We start from the raw sequence: 5,058 nt of genomic DNA on the forward strand, positions 1-5,058 counted from the left end.
ACCCATCCCCGCGCCCGCACACTCCCTGGCCCGGCAACGCAGTCACGGGCCGCCCTGTCCGTAAAGCTGCCGCCGTTCACACGGGAACCCAACGACGTGGCTGTACAGGGTTGAGAGCCAGTTCAGGATAGCAGACCTTACCAATGAAGTGCTGCAGGCTGACACAGTCCTTAACGCCCTGCCGGAGGAAGTATATAAAAAACTCGTCCAGCGAGTGTGCACCGCAAGCCCCCTCACATACCACATCCTGAAGAAGGCCCTCCTCGAGACGTGCTCCCTACCAATCGCCGAGCGGGCCGCCCGCGCCATCGACCTTGCCGTCAACCCACAGCATGATCTGAATGCAGTGGAGTCATGGGGCATGATCGAGGACCTGCTCTCACTCCCAGACTTCGACGGCAGCAAAAAGCAGCAGGAGTTAAGCCTGTCGCGGGAGATCTACCTTCGCCAGCTCCTCCCGGAGGTCTGCACCCAGATTCCTCACCCCTACACCATGCCCCTCGACGCCCTCATCCAAACGGCGCAGCACCTGACGGACTGCGTGAGGGCAACGAAGCGGTTAACAGAGCCCATACTCCTAGTGAATGCCGTCCAGCAGGAAGAAGCCTCAGAGCAGGAAGTCAACGTCGTCCTGGTCACTACCACAAGCGGTTTGGCAAAGATGCCCGGAACTGCCTGCTGCCCTGTTCATTTGCCCATTCAAAAAACGGGGGAGGCGGCGGCCAGCAGGACAGACCGCCATGGCAGCCGAAAAACCCAGGGGCCCAGAATCACTAGGCTTCTACGTCCACGACACCGTCTCCGGCAGGATGATGCTGGTCAACACGGGGGCCATGAGATCGATCTTCCCAGCATCCAAGGAGGACCTCAAGCAGGAACCGGATCCGGCTGCCCTCCTGACGGCCGCCAACGGATCCCCCATCCTCTCCTACAGCACCAGGCCCCTGTCGATCTCCATCCTTGGCCGGAGTTATTCCTGGGACTTCGTCATCGCGGACATAGGGACCCCGCTCCTGGGTGCTGATTTCCTTGTGCACTTCGGGCTGGCAGTTGACGTCGGGCGGAAGCACCTCCTCGACACCGACTCCTGCTGGTCCCTCCCGTTGGCAACGGGACCCAAGGTGCCCACCATCTGCTCCGTCGCCCCCCGCCAATATGCACAGTTGCTAACGGAGTTTCCGGACATGTTCAGGCCCGAGCTCCGCCAAGTCCCCAGGGCCCCAGCCAAACATGGCACATACCATCATATAATAACCAAGGGCTCCCCCACACATGCGAAGTTCCGGAGGCTTCCCCCACGGCGCCTTCAGGAGGCCAAAAATGTATTTGCAGAAACGGAGCGAATGGGAATCTGCAAAAAGGCCTCCAGTCCATGGGCCTCCCCACTCCACATGGTGCAGAAACCAGACGGCTCCAGGAGACCCTGTGGCGACTACAGGTGTCTTAACATCGCAACAGAGCCCGACCACTACCCCCTGCCAAACATGCAGGACCTCACGGCCTCCTTCCACAGGGCCAAAATATTCACTAAACTAGACCTTCTAAAATCATATTTTCAGGTACCTGTCACATCAGAGGATATACCAAGGACCGCCATCATCACGCCTTTCAGGTCCTACGTGTTCGCCTTCTCCACCTTTGGCCTGAGGAATGCCGGGGCGATCTTCCAGCGGCTCATGGACAGCATCCTCGGGGACCTGAAGTTCTGCGTCTGCTACGTAGATGATATCCTCATATTTTCCAGGTCCCACAACGAGCACCAGAAGCACATCCAGGCAGTCTTGCAGCACCTGCAGGAGAACGGCCTCATCATGCGTTTCGACAAATGCACCTTCGGCGTCCAGAAAGCTGACTTCCTAGGCCACGAGGTATCCCCGGCAGGTGTCCGCCCACTCACATCCAAGGTTGCAGCCGTCACCAGGTTCCCCACCCCCACCTCCGTCAAGGCCGTCCAAGAGTTCCTCGGGATGGTGAACTACTACAGGCGGTTCATCCCCGGGATCGCGCACACCATGGCCCCCCTGACAGAAGTTCTCAAAGGCCATCCAAAGTCCCTGTCGTGGGGACCCAGCCAGCAGCAGGCCTTCTCCCTGATGAAGGCCGCCCTCGCCAAGGCAACCGCCTTGTCACACCAGGATCCCAGCGCCCCCCTCCAGCTGACACCGGATGCCAGCAACGTCGCCTGTGGTGCTGTCCTAGAGCAGGTCATCAACGGCGTTCCCCAGCCCATCGCCTTCTTCAGCAAGAAGTTCAACCCCACAGAGACCCGCCACAGCACCTTCGACAGGGAACTCTGCGCAATGTACTGCGCAGTCCGGCACTTCAAGTTCCTCCTGGAGGGGACACCCTTCACAATCTTCACGGACCACCAGCCGTTGGTTCACGCCTTCACCAAGCAGGGCGACGCATGGTCTTCCAGGCAGCAGCGACACCTCTCAGCCATTGCCGAATTCACCTGCTCCATCAGGTACCTCCCCGGCAAGAAAAATCCTGTGGCAGACGCCCTCTCCATAGTCGAGATGAACGCGGTGCAGCTCGGGGTAAACTACGAAGACCTCGCCAGGGAACAGGTTGCGGACCCAGAAACCCCAGCCTACAGCACCGCCGTCATGTCCCTCAAGTGGAGGAACGTGCCCCTCACGCCCGAGGGCCCAAGTCTCCTCTGCGACATCAGTACTGACCAGCCCCCAGCCTCCCGCCGCCGCCGGTATTCGACATCATTCACAGCCTCTCACATCCCTCTGGCAGGACAACGGCCAAGCTGCTGTCAAAGAAGTTCGTCTGGCACGAAGTGTAGAAAGATGCCAAGTCCTGGGCGAAACAGTGCCTGCAGTGCCAAACCAGCAAGGTGAGACGTCACACACAGTCCGGGGTAGGCAAGTTCCCGCAGCCAGAGCTGCGCTTCGGCCACATCTACATCAACGTCGTCGGGCCCCTTCCCCCATCAGGCGGGTCCAGATATCTCCTGATGGTGGTAGATCGCTCAACGCGGTGGCCTGAAGCCACACCAATGCAAGAAGCCACCGCCAGCACTTCTGCTGAGGCCCTGCTTTCCAGTTGGGTCAGCCGCTTTGGTATCTCGGACCACATCACAACCGACAGGGGCCCCGCCTTCCTTTCCAAGTTATGGTCCGCCCTGGCTCAACTGCTGGGAACAACACATCACACCACCACGGTTTACAACCCGGTGGCCAATGGCCTGGTCGAGCGGTTTCACAGGTCCCTGAAGGCGTCTCTCATGGCCTGCTGCACCACCAAGGATTGGAAATATCAGCTGCAGTGGGTCCTCCTCGGTTTGAGAACCGCTCCCAGGGCCAACAGCGCCCCGTCCGCAGCTGAGAAAACCTACAGCGAGTTCCTCGTGGTCCTGGGCGAACTTGTGACAGAAGATCGCCACAACCCGTCAGTGCAGAGGCTTCGCGATGTGGTCGGCAAGTTCGCCCCCTGCAAGCGTACATACACCAACAGGTCGGCCACTTTCACACCGCCGGAGCTGGCATCCACCACTCACGTCTTCGTCAGGAATGACGCCGTCTGCCCGCCATTGACCAAGCCCTACAGGGGCCCCTTCCGCATGCTGGAGCAGAACAACAAGGCATTCCTGCTTGCACTTCCCGGGAGGAACGATTGGGTTTCAATAGACCGGGTAAAGCCCGCCCTCCTGGAGGACGATGCAGACGTCACCGCAGCGCACCCCCTGCCCAGCCACCCTTCACCGCAACCAGCCCCCTGCAAGCAGCGGCCCGCAGCCACCCCAGAAAAAGGCCACCCCCACCTGCAGTCAGGCAGCCTCACGCACAGGGTGCTCCCCCATTGCTCTCCCGCAGCCGTGGCACCCTTCAGCAGCCCAGCAGATACGCAGACTGATCAGACGTGTCCCACGTTTTGGGGAGGGAGTATTTGTAAAGCCACCTACAGAGCCGTCAGTGGAGTCTCCATCGAATGTGTCATTCTATGGTGGCGTCCCATTTTCTTCACCTATACAATTAGTCATGCCTAACGTGCCAGGTCACGCGATTTCAATCATTTAAACTATGTATGTATTTTGTTCACCTGTTGTCAATTGTGTATCTTGTATTTCTTCGTTCGCAGGAATCAAGATTATATCCATATTGGAATTCCGTCTGTTTTTATATTGTAAATTATTGCTCGCTGTAAATTATTGTTAATTATTATCGACCTCAGGTCACACACAATCTCATTGTCTTTCACAGCACGGCGCCAGTCTGCCGCTATATAAACTGCCTGGATCTCGAATAAAGCAGCAGTTCCCTTTTACCTGCTCATTTTTTTGCACCTCTTACAAACTTACAAATACAAGTTTATCATCATTTTTATTCTTATTCTTGTCATTTTTTAAATTATAGAATTTTTTTCCTTCCCCGAATGCCCGAATATCCCAACCCATTTGCCCAAATTTTAGCAGATTCCCGAATCCAGAGTAGGGTGGCTGTTGCCCCCCCGCCCACCTCCCGCCTCCTACGCCTATGAATGCGTGAACGACTTGGAACTAGGAACCTTTATGAGGTTCAAGAAATGTCAGAAGTGAAAGACTGATTCTTTATTATTCTCGACAGGTGTTTATAATAGGGAAAGCGGACGGAAAGGTAGAGGGCGACCTGAGGGCCCCTGCTGCTTCCGTACAGAAATTGTGTTTGTTAACAGGCATAAGAAGACATATATGATGCGTTACAGAACTTGTAAAAGGCAGATATATATATCGGCCGAAAGGCCATACAATGATGCATACAGTGAGATACATAAAGAATCTGAAATAATAACAAGTAACATATATGACGTGATTAATATACATATGAGGAGCGAAACACAAGAATGGAGAAGCGATTTAACGCCCTTACAAAGACTCCCGCCCCCCCAACACAATAATTAGAGGAGCAATTATTGGATGAAACAACATTAATCACGCAATCGCTGAGGTAGTTGGAGTGGGCCCCTACTCCTGGAGAACTGTGGGCGTGGGGTGGAACCGACATTTGGGGTTGGCTTGATGTGTCCCCTGGGCCGCCCCAGATCTCACTTTGGTGGGGGGGGCTGGGT

Source organism: Macrobrachium rosenbergii, chromosome 2, assembly GCF_040412425.1.
Source record: "Macrobrachium rosenbergii isolate ZJJX-2024 chromosome 2, ASM4041242v1, whole genome shotgun sequence".
In the NCBI taxonomy this organism is placed as follows: Eukaryota; Metazoa; Arthropoda; class Malacostraca; order Decapoda; family Palaemonidae; genus Macrobrachium; species Macrobrachium rosenbergii.